This window comes from Nycticebus coucang, chromosome 13 (genome assembly GCF_027406575.1).
Source record: "Nycticebus coucang isolate mNycCou1 chromosome 13, mNycCou1.pri, whole genome shotgun sequence".
Classification (NCBI taxonomy): Eukaryota; Metazoa; Chordata; class Mammalia; order Primates; family Lorisidae; genus Nycticebus; species Nycticebus coucang.
The window spans coordinates 103055632-103073221 of record NC_069792.1 but is presented as its reverse complement, the minus strand read 5'-3'; the positions used below and the strand labels follow the sequence as shown (position 1 = coordinate 103073221).

Below are 17590 nucleotides of genomic sequence, written 5' to 3'. Positions count from 1 at the left end.
ATCAAGGGTAGAGTGCTGTGGCATGATAGCTTATAGCAGCCTCAAACTCCTGGGCTCAAGTGATCCTCCTCCCTCAGCCTGCCAAGTAGCTGGGACTACAGGCGGTGCCCTCCCACAACCCCTGGCTATTTTTTTTATGTTTTGTAGAGACGGGTACTTGCTCTTGCTCAGGCTGGTCTCAAACTTCTGAGCTCAGGCAATCCACCCGCCTCGGTCTCCCAGAGTGCTAGGATTACTGCATGAGCCACCACGCCCGCAATTGTTTCTTTTTTACTAGGGAGTTTTGAGATTTTTTTCTTTTTTCTTTTTTCTTACAACTCACATTTATTTTAATGGTCTACTATTAATGGCTATGTAAGAAAAGAAATGCTGGGGGTGGCGCCTGTGGCTCAAGGAGTAGGGCGCCAGTCCCATATGCCGGAGGTGGTGGGTTCAAACCCAGCCCTGGCCAAAAACCACAAAAAAATAAAAATAAAAAAATGCTAATCATTTGTAATTTATAGGATTTAAGACAGTTTAAGTCACATTCAAACTGTATTTAAAAGAAAATATATTTAGAAAAGGCTGTTAACAATTAGTTAACTACTCCACAAAGAAAAAAGCTTAAGCAAAATTCTAATTTAAGTGTGTCAGCTTGGTTAGCAAACACATGAAATACATAGTTCTTCCCATGTTTCCTACAGAGAAAAGTTGAATTCATAAGGACATTAGGCATTCACGAAATGATACATGTGAAATAAACATTAAAATCCCACACTCAGGAAAAAATTAATCACAATTTCATCAATATAACATGATATACTAGTTTAATTCCAGTATGTTAATCTATGACATACTACTTTATTTCAGTATCTAAAAAAAATTAGTAGACAAATTACAGGGGTTTTTGTTGTTGTTGTTGTTGTTTGTTTGTTTGTTTGAAACAGAGTCTTACTCTGTTGCCCCAGGCTAGAGTGCTGTGGTGTTAAAGCTCACAGCAACCTCTAACTCCTGGGTTCAAGCTTTCCTCCTGCCTCAGCCTTTCCAGTAGCTGGGACTATAGGCACCCACAAGGCCCTGCTATTTTTAGAGAAAAGGTCTTGCTATTGCTCTGTCTGCTCTTGAACTCCTGAGCCCAAGTCATCCAAATTACAGGCTTTTCATACATTACTATTATTGGCTTATAAATAAATCTACTTTTTCTGGTGATTTTCTTATTATATTCTGGTGATAGAATGTAAAAATGTAAACTTTTTTTTTTTAAGTTTTGACTTCTAACTGGGCGTGGTGGTTCACACCTGTAATCCTTTAGGAGTTCAAGGCGGAAGAGTCCTCTGGGGTTAGGAATTTGAGATCAGCTCGGGCAAGAAAGAGACTCTGTCTTGACCAAAAAGTAGAAAACTTAGCTAGTTGTGGCGCAACTGCAGTCCCAGCTACCCGGGAGGCTGAGGCCAAAGAATCACCTGAGCCGAGGAGTTTGGGTTTGCCATGAGCTACTATGATGCCACTGGACGCTAGCCGGAGCGAGAGAATAAGACTCTGTCTCCAAAAATAAAAACACAAAAAGTTTGACTTTACATACAGGTCTTACAGAGAAAACTTGTTATCATATTTTAAAAATACTTTTCAAGCATCAATTTAAACTTATATTTATATGATAAAAATATGTAAATATTAAGTGATCAAATTGCCTACGTATAGTTACTGGTGTGCATTTTTGCTAAAATGTAGACATTAGAAACATACCTGAAGCATGTGGTCTAGGTAGGAGAGGCAATACCACTAACAACAACAAATATTCACTGTACAGTCACCTGGTAGCTCCCGTACTGGGTGCTTCTACACAGTATTTCTTAATTCTCACAAGAACCCTACAGGAGGTTCTGTTGCTTCTCATACTTCATAGTTGAAAAAAACTGAGGCAAAGGAAGTGAAATAATTGTCCAATATAGCTAGTAATAGACTAGAAATCAGTGTATTAGTTTATGCTGATTCTCCAGAAAAGAGTTAAAATAGTAGGCCTGAGATGACCAACCTTAGAAAAAACTGCTTGGAAGGCTGGCCCTTGCCAAATCGGTGGAAACTTGGATTTTGAGTGGCGGGTTGCATCATTCCCTCATAAGAGTGGTACACTAGGCTTAACCTGATTAAATGAACAATGTGGTTTATTCTCAACTGGATTCCCCTGGAAGTCTAGAATTTTGTTTAAGTGCTAGACAGGGGGCACCTATTTAACCAGCCACCAATAAAAACCTTGAGCTTCTGAAAAGCTTCCCTGGTAGATATTTTATATGTTGTCATAATTAGTTGCTGGGAAATTAATTATGACTTCACTGGGAAAGGACTCTTGGAAGCTGGCACACAAGGGGGTTCTCTCCTCCCCATTCCTCGTGCACTCTTCCCCTTGGCTGATTATGCGGTCTCCTGGCACAGTAATGAGTCATAAACTCAACTCAACTATCTGTTGAGTCACGTGAGTCCTCCTGGTGAATCACCTCCTGGGGTGATGGGAGGGGCGCATGGTGCACTGATGTGGTACATGGAAACTTGCTATGTTGGCATCCTATCTGCCTGATGCATGTAGCAGTAGAGGATTCCTCACATGCATTTTATCGCTGAATGCTCCATCTCATGGGTTCTTCCCTTGTCATCATCAATGCGCCCAGGCCCCCGCAGCACAGTACAGGCTGTCCTGGATCTTGGCCTTCGCATCCCCACCTCACATCTTCGTGAGAAAGAGACCTGTGGTTGGACTTTGATACAGGAGCAACGTGGACTTGACAATTCTGTAATAATGATCCAATCCCACAGGATTTCATTATCAGGTCTTGGAAAATTAATGCTTTTTTTTTTTTTTTTTTTAATTTCAGTGTGCTTGTTCTTTCTTCTTTTTTTGAAGTACTCCTTTTTTGTTGATTTTCTTCTTCTCTGGCGGTGCTGGCTGTTTTTGATGTTGTTAGTAGAGACGGGGTCTTACTCTGGCTCACTGCTGCTCATACTGGTCTTGAACCACTAAGCTCAGACAATCCACCTGCCTCAGCCTCCCACAGTGCTGGGACTACAGGCGTGAGCCACCACGCTCAGCCAGAAGATTAATGCTTTTAAGAGGTACATAAACTGAGCCAGACCTTAAGAAAGCTGGTGTAGAGGAGACGACTGCATCAGGAGAGCTGGCCATTTCAAACTGTTGACTCTAATCATAAGCGTCGCAGGCTAAACTACAGCAATTTTAAAACTGAACGCTTGGTTCAATCTCTTCGCTCCAAGACCTTCCAGCTCACTTTGGTCAAGAGTCCCGCAGCCCCCGCCATCGAGCTCTGGTCGCCGCCTCAGCCACCAGCCCCGGGGCCACCTCTTTTTTTTTCTTTTCTTTTTTTTTTGAGACAGAGTCTCACTTTGTCATCCTCAGTAGAGTGCTGTGGCATCACAGCTCACAGCAACCTCAACTCTTGGGCTCAAGCAATTCTCTTGCCTCAGCCTCTCAAGTAGCTGGGACTACAGGCACTAGCCACAACAGCTGGCTATTTTTAGAGATGAGGTCTCAGTCTTGCTCAGACTGGTCTTGAACCCGTGGGCTCAGGCAATCCACCCACCTTGACCTCCCAGAGTGCTGAGATTATAGGTGTGAGCCACCGCATCCAGCCTACTGAGTTTTGAGATTCTAATGTTCATGATAGAAGTCCTTTGTTCAGTGTGTAGCTTGCAGACTTTCTCACTCAGTACCTGTCATTCATGTCCCCCTTAGTCTTCATAGGGTCTTTTTTTTTTTTTTTCATTTTTTGTGACAAGGTCTCACTCTGTCACCTGGGCTGGAGTGCAATAGCCTCATCAAAGGCCTCTCTGCCTCTCACTGCAGCCTCAAGCAATCCTGCCTTAGCCTCCCAGAGTGCTGGGATTACAGGTGTGAACCCCTGCACCCAGCTATGCACAGTTCTTTTTTTTGTTTGTTAAGCTTTTTTCCTTTACTAAATCATAAAGAGGCAGATCATGTATACATTAATTCATTTATGGGGTACAATGTGCTGATTTCATATACAATTTGGAATGCTTACATCATACTGGTTAACATATCCCTCACCTCATTTACTTATTGTGTTAAGACATTTATACTCTCTGGGGCGGCGCCTGTGGCTCAAAGGAGTAGGGCTCTGGCCCCAGATGCCGGAGGTGACGGGTTCAAACCCAGCCCTGGCCAAAAACCACAAAAAAAAAAGACATTTATACTCTGGATGGCACCTGTGGTTTAGTGAGTAGGGCGCCGGCCACATATACTGAGGGTGCTGGTTTCAAACCCAGCCCCAATCAAACTGCAACAAAAAATAGCCGGGCGTTGTGGCAGGCACTTGTAGTCCCAGCTACTCAGGAGGCTGAGGCAAGAGAATCTCCTAAGCCCAAGAGCTGGAGGTTGCTATGAGCTGTTGCGCTACAGCATTCTGCCGAGGGCGATAAAGTAAGACTCTGTCTCTATGAAAAAAGGAAAACTACTATCAGATACTACTTGATTTCTACTTGAAAGTGGATGTCAGTTTGCTGTAAAACTAATTCCTAAAAAGTACATGCTACTAAACTGACATTTCATTCTTAATTGAGCTGTCAAGAAAACAGAACATTTTCAAAGCCTGATTTATAATATATGCATTTATTTGTTTTTTATTTATAGTATATCTTTTATTCTAAATTGTTGCAGAATTTTGTAATTGCAATGGTCTATATCGTGTTTCTGAATAGCTGGTAGTATAAGCACCCTCTGCTCCCAACCAATGCTTTCTTTTCAATATTTTTATTTTTTTGCAATTCTTGCTCATTTATTCTTCCCAGTGAACTTTAGAATCACTATATCCAGTTCTTTTTTTTTTCCTCTATACATATATACACGTGTTTATTTGGTTTCCACTTTTTGCCTTCACAAAATTAAAAAGGCTTAAAATTTAATAACAATAACAATGTTTAAGATAAGAACTAGAGGCTCAGCGCCTGTAGCTCAAGTGGCTAAGGCGCCAGCCACATATACCAGAGCTGGAGGGTTCGAATCTAGCCTGGGCCTGCCAAACAACAAATACAACTACAACCAAAACATAGCCGGGTGTTGTGGGCACCTGTAGTCCCAGCTACTTGGGAGGCTGAGGCAATAGAATCACTTAAGCCCAGGAGTTGGAGGTTGCTGTGAGCTGTGACGCCACAGCACTCTACCCAGGGCGACAGCTTGAGGCTCTGTCTCCAAAAAAAAAGAACTAGAAACAAAAACTTTGTAAAGAACAAATGAAGAGGCTCCGTGCCTGTAGCACAGTGGTTACGGTGCCAGCCGCATACACTGAAAGTGATGGGTTCGAACCCGACCTGGGCCAGCTGACCAACAATGACAACTGCAACAAAAAAATAGCTGGGCATTGTAGTGGCGCCTGTCGTCCCAGCTACTTGGGAGGCTGAGGCAAGAGAATCGCTTGAGCCCAGGACTTTGAGGTTGCTGTGAGCTGTGATGTCAGGGCACTCTACCAAGGGTGACATAGTGAGACTCTATCTCAGGAAAAAAAAAAAAAAAAAAAAGAACAAATGAAGATAAATACATTCAGAAAAGAAATCAGATGATTGCTGCAACAAAATATTGAGCAACAATAATAATAATGCAAAAAAAGTAACATTCACATTGTCAGATGAAAGTATGTCTATCATAGAATGCTTTGACTCTGAGGTTCAGTATGGAGTCATCAGTTAACTTTTTTTTCCAAAGTCTCAAAAAATAGACAACTGATATTTATAAGTAAAAATAAAAGATAATTTTAAAAAACAGATCATGCCAAATCTTATAGACAATAGAAAAAGAAGAAATACTACAAAATCATTCTACTTCATCTGGATACACCTGATATTAAAATTGGAAAAATACATTATTATAAAGGGAAATTATAAACATATTTCACTTATAAATGAAGATACAATATCCTAAACAACATATTAACAAGTTGAATTAGGCTTGGCGCCTGTGGCTCAACCAGCTAAGACGCCAGACACATACACCTGAGCTGGCGGGTTCAAATCCAGCCCGGGTCCTCTAGACAACAATGACAGCTACAACCTTTGAGGTTGCTGTGAGCTGTGATGCCATGGCACTCTACCCAGGGTGACAGCTAAATGTTCAAGTAATATACTTTGGTCAAAATTAAATCCATTTTATGCGGCAGCACCTGTGGCTCAAAGGGGTAAGGTGCCAGCCCCATATGCTAGAGGTGGCAGGTTCAATCCCCAGCCCCGGCCAAAAACTGCAAAAAAAATTTATGTGAGAATTAGTCACTATATTCTTTTTTTTTCTTTTCCTTTCCCTCAGCCTCTCTCCTTCTCTGCTCTCCCCTTGCCCCATGCCCTACCATGTCATTAATTGTATCATTAATTGTCCTCATATCAAAGTTGAATACATAGGATTCATGCTTCTCCATTCCTGTGATGCTTCACTAAGAATAATGCATTCCACCTCCATCCAGGTTAGTACAACTGCTGAAAAAAAATCTCCATTTTTTTTTTTTTTTTTTTTTTGTAGAGACAGAGTCTCACTTTATCGCCCTCGGTAGAGTGCTGTAGCATCACACAGCTCACAGCAACCTCCAACTCCTGGGCTTAGGCGATTCTCCTGCCTCAGCCTCCTGAGTAGCTGGGACTACAGGCGCCCGCCACAACACCCGGCTATTTTTTTTTTGTTGCAGTTTGGCTGGGGCCGGGTTTGAACCCGCCACCCTCAGTATATGGGGCCGGCGCCCTGCTCACTGAGCCACAGGCGCCGCCCAAATCTCCATTTTTTTTAATGGCTGAATAGTATTCCATGGTATACACATACCACAGTTTGCCAATCCATTCCTGGGTTGAGGAGCATTTAGGCTGTTTCCACATTTTAGCGATTATAAATTGAGCTGCAATGAACAGTCTAGTACAAGTGTCTTTATAATAAAAGGGTTTTTTTCCCTTCTGGATAGATGCCCAGTAATGAAATTGCAGGATCAGACAGGAGGTCTAGGTTGAGTTCTTTAAGGTTTCTCCATACTTCCTTCCGAAATAGGTAGTATTAGTTTGCAGTCCCACCGGTAGTGTAAAAGTGTTCCTTTCTCTCCACATCTGCACCAGCATCTGCAGTTTTGAGATTTTGTGATATGGGCCATTCTCACTGGGGTTAGATGATATCTCAGGGTGGCTTTAATTTGCATTTCTCTAATAATTAGGGATGATGAGCATTTTTTCATGTGTTTGCTAGCCATTCATCTGTCTTTAGAGAGGGTTCTGTTCATCTCTCTTCTCCATTAATGTATGGGATTGTTGTTTTTTTTTTCTTGTGGATTAATTTAAGTTCTGTATAGATCCTAGTTATTAAGCTTTGGTCTGATTCAAAATATGCAAATATCCTTTCCCATTGGGTAGGTTGTCTATTTGCTTTGGTTGTTGTCTCCTTGGCTATACAGAAGCTTTTCAGTTTAATTAAATCCCATTTATTATTGCTGTCGTTGCTATTGCCATGGCAGTCTTCTTCATAAAGTCTTTCCCCAGGCTGATATCTTCCAGTGTTTTTTCTATTCTTTCTCTGAGGTTTTTTTTTTTTTTTTTTTTTTTTTTTCAGTTTTTGGCTGGGGCTGGGTTTGAACCCGCCACCTCCAGTATATGGGGCCTGTGCCTTACTCCTTTGAGCCACAGGCACCACCCTGTTTGAGGATTTTTATAGTTTCTTGCCTTAAATTTAAGTCCTTTATCCATCTTGAATCAATTTTTGTGAGTAGAGAAAGGTATGGGTCCAGTTTCAGTCTTTTACATGGGGATATCCAGTTTCTCCCAGCACCATTTATTGAATAGGGAGTCTTTCCCCCATTGGACATTCTTGTTTGGTTTATTGAAGATTAGGTGGTTGTAAGTTGTTGGTTTCATTTCCTGGTTTTCTATTTGATTCCAAATATCTGTGTCTCTATTTTTGTGCCAGTACTATGCTGTCTTGACCACTATGGCCTTGTAGTACAGCCTGAAATCTGGTATGGTGATATCCCTGGCTTCGTTTTTATTACTAAGAACTGCCTTAGCTGGGCGGCGCCTTTGGCTCAGTAGGTAGGGTGCCCGCCCAATATACCAAGGGTGGCGGGTTCAAGCCCAGCTACGGCCAAACCCAGCTCCAACAACAACCAAAAAATAGCTGGGCATTGTGGTGGGCGCCTATAGTCCCAGCTACTCCGAAGGCTGAGGCAAGAGAATTGCCTAAGCCCAGGAGTTGGAGGTTGCTGTGAGCTGTGTGATGCCATGGCACTCTACCAAGGGTGAAAAAGTGAGACCCTGACTCTACAAAAAGAACTGCCTTAGCTATACCGGGTTTTTTCTGGTTCCATACAAAATGCACAATCATTTTTTTCAAGTCTTTCTGTTTGTTTTTTTGAGACAGAGCCTCAAGCTGTCGCCCTGGGTAGAGTGCTGTGACATCAGAGCTCACAGCAACCTCCAACTCTTGAGCTTAAGATTCTCTTGCCTCAGCCTCCCAAGTAGCTGGGCCTACAGTTGCCCACCACAACGCCCGGCTATTTTTTGGTTGTAGTTATCATTGTTGTTTGGCAGACCCGGGCTGGATTCAAACCTGCCAGCTCTGGTGTATGTGGCTGGCACCTTAGCCGCTTGAGCTACAGGCGCCAAGCCATTTTCCAAGTCTCGAAAATAGGATATCAGTATTTTAATAGGGATAGCATTGAATCGGTAGATTGCTCTGGGAAGTATAGACATTTTAACAATGTTGATTCTTCCCAGCCATGAGCATGGTATGTTCTGCCATTTGTTAAAGTCCTCTGCTATTTCCATTCTTAGGGTTTCATAATTTTCTTTATAGAGGTTCTTCACCTCTTTTCTTAGGTATATTCCTAAGTATTTCTTTGGGGCTATGGTGAAGGGAGTTGTGTCCTTAATTAACCTCTCATCTTGGCTGTTGTTGGTGTATACAAAGGCAACTGACTTGTGGACATGGATTTTATATCCTGAGACATTACTGTATTTTTTGATGATTTCCAAGAGTCTTGTGGTTGAGTCTTTAGGATTCTCTAAGTATAAGATCATATCATCAGCAAAGAGGGAGAGCTTGACCTCCTCTGCTCCCATTTGGATGCCCTGTATTTTCTTGTCTTGCCTAATTGTTTTTGGCTAGAACGTCCAGCACTATGTTGAATAGTAATGGTGACAGGACAACCTTGTCTGGTTCCAGTTCTAAGAGGAAAAGCTTTCAGTTAAACTCCATTTAGTAAAAGAATAGCTGTGGGTTTGTCATAAATAGCTTTGATCAGTTTCAGAAATGTGCCACCTATGCCTATACTCCTCAGTGTTCTAATTAGAAAAGGATGCTAGATTTTATCAAATGCTTTTTCTGTATCTATTGAGAGGATCAAATGGTCTTTGGTTTTGCTTACGTTGACATGGTGAATAATGTTTATAGACTTGCATATGTTAAACCAACCTTGCATCCCTGGGATAAAACCTACTTGATTATGGGGTATGACTTTTATGATGATAAGCTGTAATCTATTGGCTAGGATTTTGTTGAGAATTTTTGCATCTATATTCATTAGTTAAATTGGTCTGAAATTCTTTTTAGTTTGGTCTTTTCCTGGTTTTGTTATCAGGGTGAGGTTTGCTTCATAGAACATGGTGGGGAAGATTTCTTCCTGCTCAATTTTTTGGAATAATTTCTGCAGTATAGGAATACACTCTTCTTTGAAAATTTGATAGAATTCTGGTGTGAAGCCATCCGGACCAGAGCATTTTGTTGTTGGAAGATTTTTTTTTTTTTTTTTTTTTGGCCGGGGCTGGGTTTGAACCTGCCACCTCCGGCATATGGGGCTGGCACCCTACTCCCTTGAGCCATAGGCGCCGCCCTTGTTGGAAGATTTTTTTATTGTTTCTTTGATCTCAGTGCTTGAAATTGTCTGTTCAGGAGATGTATTTCATCTGGGGTAAGTCTAGGGAGAGGGTGTAATTCCAAATATTGGTCCATTTCCTTCAATTGTCAAATTTCTGGGCATAAAGTTTCTGGTAGTGTTCAGAGATAATCTCTTGTATCTCTGTGGCATCAGTCGTTATTTCCCCTTTATCATTTCTTATCAAGGTTACTAGAGATTTTACTTTTTTATTTCTAGTTAATCTGGCCAAAGGATTGTATATTTTATTTATTTATTTTTTATTTATTTATTTTTTTTGCAGTTTTTGGCTGGGGCTGGGTTTGAACCTGCCACCTCTGTGCCACAGGCGCTGCCCATATTTTATTTATTTTTTCAGAAAACCAACACCTTGTTTCATTAATTTTCTGAAAGATTCTTTTGTTTTCAATTTCATTAATCTCTGATTTAATTTTGGATATTTCTTTTCTTCTGCTGGGTTTAGGCTTAGATTGTTCTTCTTTTTCCAATTCCATCAGATGGCTTGTGAGTTTGTTGATGTGCTCTCTTTCTGTTTTTCGAATGTAGGCTTCTAAAGAGATAAATTTTCCTCTCAGGACTGCTTTTGCTGTATCCCATAGGTTTTGGTAACTTGTGTCTTCATTGTTGTTATACTCAAGGAAATTAATGATTTCCTTTTTTATTTCTTCCCACACCCAACTGTCATTCAGCATAAGGTTGTTTAACTTCCATGCCTTTGTGCAAGGTTGAGCATTTTTGTTGGAGTTGAGTTCCACTTTTAGTGCCTTGTGATCTGAGAAGATGCAAGGTAGAATTTCAATTCTTTTGATTCTGTTGAGGTTTGTTTTGTGTCCTAGGATATGATCAATTTTAGAGAATGTTCCATGGGACGATGAGAAGAATGTATATTCTTTATCTTTGGGATGGAGTGTTCTATATACGTCTATCAAGCACAGTCGTTCTAGGGTCTCATTTAAATCTCTAACATCTTTGTTTAATTTCTGTTTAGAGATCTGAGAGAGGGGTATTAAAGTCCCCTGTTACTATGGTGTTATAGGAGATCATATTGCTCAAACTAAGCAAAGTCTGTTTCAAGAATCTGGAAGCATTTAAATTGGGTGTATAAATATTTAGAATAGAAATCTCTTCTTGTTGTATTTTTCCCTTGACCAATATGAAGTGACCATCATTGTCTTTTTTGACTTTAGTTGCTTTAAATCCACATGTATCTGAAAATAAGATTGCAACCCCTCTTTTCTTCTGAATTCCGTTTGCCTGAAAAATTGGCTTCCAACCTTTAACTCTGAGTTTTAATTTGTCTTTTGACATGAAGTGTGTTTCCTGCAGACAGCAAATAGATGGCTTGTGTTTTTTAATCCAATCTTTGCCTCTTCAGTAGGGAATTCAAGCCATTGACATTTATTGAGATAATTGATACATGTGGTAGCGTTCTATTCATCTTATTTTTTGAAAGTCCATTGCTTAGTTTTGTCTTTTGCATCATTGTGGAAATCGGGTTCTGTTCTTTAATTTCTGGGTGTTTACTTTGCTGAAGGTCCGTTGTGATGGTCGATGTGTAGAACAGGTTGAAATATTTCCTGTAAAGCTGGTCTTGCTGTGGCAAATTTCCTCAGTGTTTGCATATCAGTAAAAGATTTGATTTCTCCGTCAATTTTAAAGCTTAGCTTAGCGGAATATACAATTCTGTGCTGGAAAATGTTCTTTTTAAGTAGATTAAAGATCGATGACCATTGTCTTCTGGCTTGAAAAGTTTCATAGAGAAGTCCGTGGTCACCCTGATAGATTTGCCCCTGTAGGTCAGTTGGTGCTTACACCTGGCAGTTTGCAAAATCTTTTCTTTTGTCTTGACTTTAGATAGATTCATCACAGTGTGTCTTGGAGAGGCTGTATTTGAGTTGAGGCAACCAGGGGACTGATATTTCTCTGAAAGGAGTATGTCAGAATCTTTGGTGATATTTGGGAAATGTTCATTTATAATATTCTCTAGAATGGCTTCCATTCCTCTGGGGCATTCTTCTTCCCCTTCTGGGATACCTATAACTCACATGTTTGAACGCTTCATAAAGTCCCATAATTCTGTCAGTGAACGTTCTGCTTTCTCTCTCTTCTTTTCTGCCTCTTTAACTACCTGAGTTATCTCAAGAACTTTATCCTCTACCTCTGAGATTCTTTCTTCTGCATGATCTAATCTGTTGTTGATACCTTATTGCATCTTTAAGTTACCTAATTGACTGCTTCAGTTCCTTCAGCTCTTCTATAACCTTTCTATATTCTTTGTATCGTTCATCTCTTATTTGATTCTGTTTTTGGATTTCCTTTTGGTAATTTTTCACTTTCTCAGCAATTTCCTTCATTGTTTTCATCATCTGTATTTTTTTTTGTTGCAGTTTGGCCGGGGCTGGGTTTGAACCTGCCACCCTCAGCATATGGGGCCGGCGCCCTACTCACTGAGCCACAGGCACCGCCCATCATCATCTGTATTTTTTTTTTTTTTTTTTTTTGAGACAGAGCCTCAAGCTGTCACCCTGGGTAGAGTGCTGTGGCATCACAGCTCACAGCAACCTCCAACTCCTGGGCTCAAGCGATTCTCCTGCCTTCGCCTCCCAAGTAGCTGGGACTACAGGTGCCTGCCACAATGCCCGGCTATTTTTTGGTTACAGCTGTCATTGTTTGGCAGGCCCGGGCTGGATTCGAACCCGCCAGCTCAGGTGTATGTGGCTGGCGTCTTAGCCGCTTGAGCCAGAGGCGCTGAGCCTATCATCTGTATTTTAAATTCCCCTCTGTCATTTCTAACATTTCTTTATAGGTGGAATCCTCTGCTGTAGCTACCTTAACTGTCCCTTGAAGGGGTTTGGTAATTTTCCACTTTCTCATCAATTTCCTTCATTGTTTTCATCATCTGTATTTTAAATTCCCCTCTGTCATGTCTAACATTTCTTTATAGGTGGAATCCTCTGTTGTAGCTACCTTAACAGTCCCTTGAAGGGGTTGCTCTAGACTGGTATTTCATGTTGCCAGAATTTTTCTGCTGATTGTTCTTCATGAGTACTTTCTTGTAGCTGTTTCCTTGTCCTAATTTTCCTTTCACTTCCTCTTGCTCTTTAAGTTACTGTGCCTCTGGCCTAAAGTTTTAATGAGTCCTTTTGGTACGGGACCAGAAGGATGAGAAGATTGAAAAGCAAGAAGGGAAAAAAGATTTTAAAAAGAAAAAAAAAAAAGGAAATAAGAGGTGGTGAGTAAAAGGAAATATTAACTAAAGAAGAAAAACACCGAAAGAAGGAGACAGGAGTAACATAGGTGTACAATAGGGTACTATGACCCAACCTCTGGGGGTGCCTGGTTGGGTGGTTCCCTTGAGGTCAACAGCTCTTTGCCAGCCTGATCAGACACAGTACCCCACCTCCACCAGGTAGAGAGGAAAGACAAAAATACTGTAAAACAAACAAACAAAAACCCTTATGGGATAAAATTGGGGGGGGAGGAAAACATAATAGGGGCAGAAACACTGGCAAAAATGAAAATCTAATTGTGAAAAAAAGCAAAAATGGAAAATTGTATTTAAACTAGAATAGTGAAAAAAAAGAGAAAAAAAGAACAAAAAGGAAAAAAAAGAAAAATGTCAAGGAAAAAATGTTGACCTTAAAAGAAAAAATAAAAACACCCCAAAAGCAAAAAACCAAACAGTGTGTATATATATGTATATGTATGTGTGTGTGTGTATATATATATATATATATCTTGCTGAATATTGCCCAGGCAACAGGCAATCTTCTGAGGTATGAGATGTTAATCACAATGTTGATACAGCTGTACGAGATGAAGACTGGAGGCCTCTGCTGATGTCTCAGACCCCGCAGGCCTAGGAGCCCAAATGTCTCCTCGGCCTGCTTAAAAGACTCTCCAAACTGTGAGCCTTGGCTAAGCAGAAGCTTTCCAAGGAAAGCACTTATTGCTGGGATCTCTCCTGACGTGGCTGCCTGCTTATCCAGTGTGCCAAAAAAAACTTCAAATATGAGAATAGATATATTAAGAATAGTCAAAAAGAGGTACCTGAACTTTATGTTTTAAAAGAACTTTATGGGGCGGCACCTGTGGCTCAGTGAGTAGGGCGCCAGCCCCATATGCCGAGGGTGACGGGTTCAAACCCAGCCCCGGCCAAACTGCAACCAAAAATTAGCCGGGCGTTGTGGCAGGCGCCTGTAGTCCCAGCTAATTGGGAGGTGGAGGCAAGAGAATTGCTTGAGCCCAGGAGTTGGAGGTTGCTGTGAGTTGTGATGTCACAGTACTCTACCCAGGGTGAAACCTTGAGGCATGGCTCAAAAAAAAAAAAAAAAAATTTTTTTTTTTTTTTTTTTTCATAGACACAAGCTCTCACTGTGTTGCCCAGGCTGGTCTTGAACTCCCCACCTTAAGTGAGCCTCCAACCTTGGCCTTCCACAATTCTGGATTACAGGTGTAAGCCACTATACCTGGCTGTCATTGTGTTTTTTACATCTCGAATTTCCGCTGGACTCCTATAATTTCTATGTCTCTGCTGAAATTCCCTAGCAGATCATGCAAGTTGGAACATATGGCTTACTACTTAGTCTGGTTCTGTTAATTGCTTTGGCTCTCAATGGTTGCTTTTTGTGCTTCTTTCTCTTTTGGTTATCTCATAAGTTTGTTTGTTTTTTGTTTGTCTCACTATGTCACCCTGGGTAGAGTGCTGTGGTGTCACAGCTCACAGCAACCTCCAACTCTTCGGTTTAAGCGATTCTCTTGCCTCAGCCTCCCAAGTAGCTGGGACTAGAGGTGCCCGCCACAACACCTGGCGATTTTTTTTTTGGTTGTAGTTGTCATTGTTTGGCAGGCCCAGGCTGGATTCAAACCCTCCAGCTCCAGTGTATGTAGCTGGCGCCCTAGCCGCTGAGCTACAGGCACCAAGCCTGATTATTTGTTTGAGACAGAGTCTCACTTTGTTGCCCTCAATAGAGTACTGTGGTGTCACAGCTCATAGCAACCTCAAACTCTTGGGCTTAAGCGATTCTCTTGCCTCAGCCTCCCGAGTAGCTGGGACTTTAGGCGCCTGCCACAACAGCCTGCTATTTTTAGAGATGAGAGGTCTCACTCTGGCTCAGGCTGGTCTCAAACTCGTGAGCTCAGACAATCCACCCACCTTGGCCTCTCAGAGTGTTAGGATTACAGGCATGAGCCACCACCCCCCGGCATCTCATGAGTTTTTATTGAATGCTAGCCATTATTCATAGGATGGTAGAGGTGGAAGTATGTGTGTCTAGAAATGTAGTCTCTCCTGCCAGGTTATTGGTGTGTAAATCTGGGTCAGTCTAGTCACGAGTTGGGCTGGGTTTGCATTTATTCTTGGTATGGTTAGTCAGGGGCTCAACCAGATGCAGATCCCTTCAGCACTAGTTTATGCTCAGAGTCTCCCTCCTGCTCTAGCCTTTCCCCCACGAGGCACTATTGTCATTTGTACTGAGAGTGGAATAGCCAGGGAGGAGCAGGAAGCAGGCAAGAGGTGCTGTTATCCTGGCCAAGCCTCAGCCCAGGCAGGTGCTGGGTCCTGGCGTCTTAAGAATGAGGTGTCCTCAGTGATTCTGCTCCATCCCTGATGTCAGAGACTCTAACTGTCTTGGGCCTTGGTCCTCCCTGGCCCCTCCATCACATTTCCCTTCTTTAGGCCACAGTGATTGTCACCGGTGCCTTGGGGATGACAAGTCTGCTTTCTTTCCCCCCAGGGACTTACTTAGGACTTGTGTTCCATTGAAAAGGGTCCAGGCAGGTGTTTGTCCTCTCCTCTTCATAGCTGAGCCACTAGGGGAGGCTTTCTGTGGTTCTGCCCCTGGTCTTCCACATGAGTAGCCAGGGGAGGTCCTTTGAGAGAAGCCTTTATGTCTGTGGCTCCCAGGGGTTCTTTAGCAGTTTATTAAGGGATCCTCATTGCCCCCTATGTGGTGTCCCATCTTCCTTCCTCTGCTCTGGGAGGGTCAGTGCACTTGTTTTAGCCCCTGGCTCCGTAGGTCAATCAGCTGCTCTGGGAAGGATTTGAGAAAAGGAAGGGTCATGTAGATCACCTGCCTTTTTCTTGTTGGGGTGGACATGATCCTCTGTCCAGCATCTACCTCCTGAGAGAAGCAAGTTAATATATAATTAATAATAGCTTAATATATTACTTTACATAGTATATAATAATAAAAGGGATACAGGATTTGCAAGTGGATTGGCTGAGGCAGCCACATGGCGTTGCAGCACATTGGGGCTTGTGTGCATCTACTGTCAGTGCCTGTGATGACCAGTGTGTTCTGGGTGGGAGATATATGCCTAGGTTGACAACAGTATGCCGCAGGGTAGCAATCTGGTGACAGACAGGGGCTTTGGTGCTGGTGTGGGAAAAGGGGAAGATGTGGAATCCCGGAGAGGCAGATTCTGAAGGCCCACCAGCTGCAGGAGGAGGGGCTTGTTCTAGAAGGGAAGAGGTTTTGTGTGGATAGAGAGGCCTGGCAGAGGGGAGAGGACCTACCTGAGTCCTGAAGAGCAGTGGGGTGTCTTCTTGTTGAGGGAGAGGATGAAGCTTGTGGTGGGTACAGTGGAGCAGGTTGACTAGGCCTGGAATGGGACCCAGCCGTGGCCCCCGAGAGTCCCTTGTTCTCTGTGTTACCTCTGGGCAGTGTCCTTGAGAAGGTCTCCCCCCACACCTCTCTCCCAGGTGAGTCTCCACTGGGCCTGCTGTAGTTTCTGGTACATCCATGCTTGGGCAAGAAGTGTGAGCATTCAATGTCTTAAGTCTTTCCACGATCACCATTTCTTGGATGTCAAAAGACATCACAGATCAAGCCAAGCACATGTTTTGTTTATTGGCCACTTTTGCTCTAATCTTTCTCCAAATACTTTTCCAAATATAACTCCAAATGTAATTATAAACACTTCATGGATGTTCCTGCCCATGGAAAGTCACTTGTCATTGTGGATGGACCCCTTAGACCCTGAGACTCATTTTTCAATTGTCCTTTTTGGGATTTGAGGAGGCCCGTTGTATAGCACTTGTCTCTCTAAACCAAGTTCCGAACCAAGTGAAAAGTAAAGCTTGGCCAGGGGCAGTGGCTCATGCCTGTAATCTCAGCACTTGGGAGGCTGAAGCAAGAGAATCGCTTAAGCCCAGGAGTGCTGTGAACTATGACACCACAGCACTCCACCCAGGGCAACAAAACCAGACTGTTTCAAAAAAAAAAAAAAAAGAAGAAGAAGAATTCTCTTGAATCTTTCTCTGCTATGGGGCTTTTTGTTTGTTTGTTTTTTGAGACAGAGTCTCAAGTTGTCGCCCTGGGTACAGTGCTGTGGCGTAACAGCTCACAGCAACCTCAAACCCTTGGACTTAGCAATTCTCTTGCCTCAGCTTCCCAAGTAGCTGTGACTACAGGCACTCGCCATAACACCCAGCTATTTTTTTATTATTGTTGCAGTTGTCATTGTTTTTAGCTGGCCCAGGCTGGGTTCCAATCTGCCAGCCTCTGTGTATGTGGCCCCTACCCACTGAGCTACAGGCACCACCCAAGCCACAGGGCTTCTTATCGTGGAACATCACTTGAGTGTGACAGTTCATTCAAGGAAATCCCCACAGAGGCCTCAGAGGTGAAATGCTGAAGAGAGGGCTGGTGTCCTGGGCCCCAGGGCTCAGATTTGGCCCCACAAGAGGCCACTGC

At 42.5% G+C, this 17590-nt stretch overlaps 1 protein-coding gene across 5 annotated transcripts in view; it reads left to right on the top strand.

Annotated features, from left to right (window-relative positions):
- ZNF250 (zinc finger protein 250) overlaps nucleotides 1–17590 on the top strand; it is a 124016-nt gene that overhangs the window by 21575 nt on the left and 84851 nt on the right. The gene's annotated exons all lie outside the window — the stretch shown is intronic.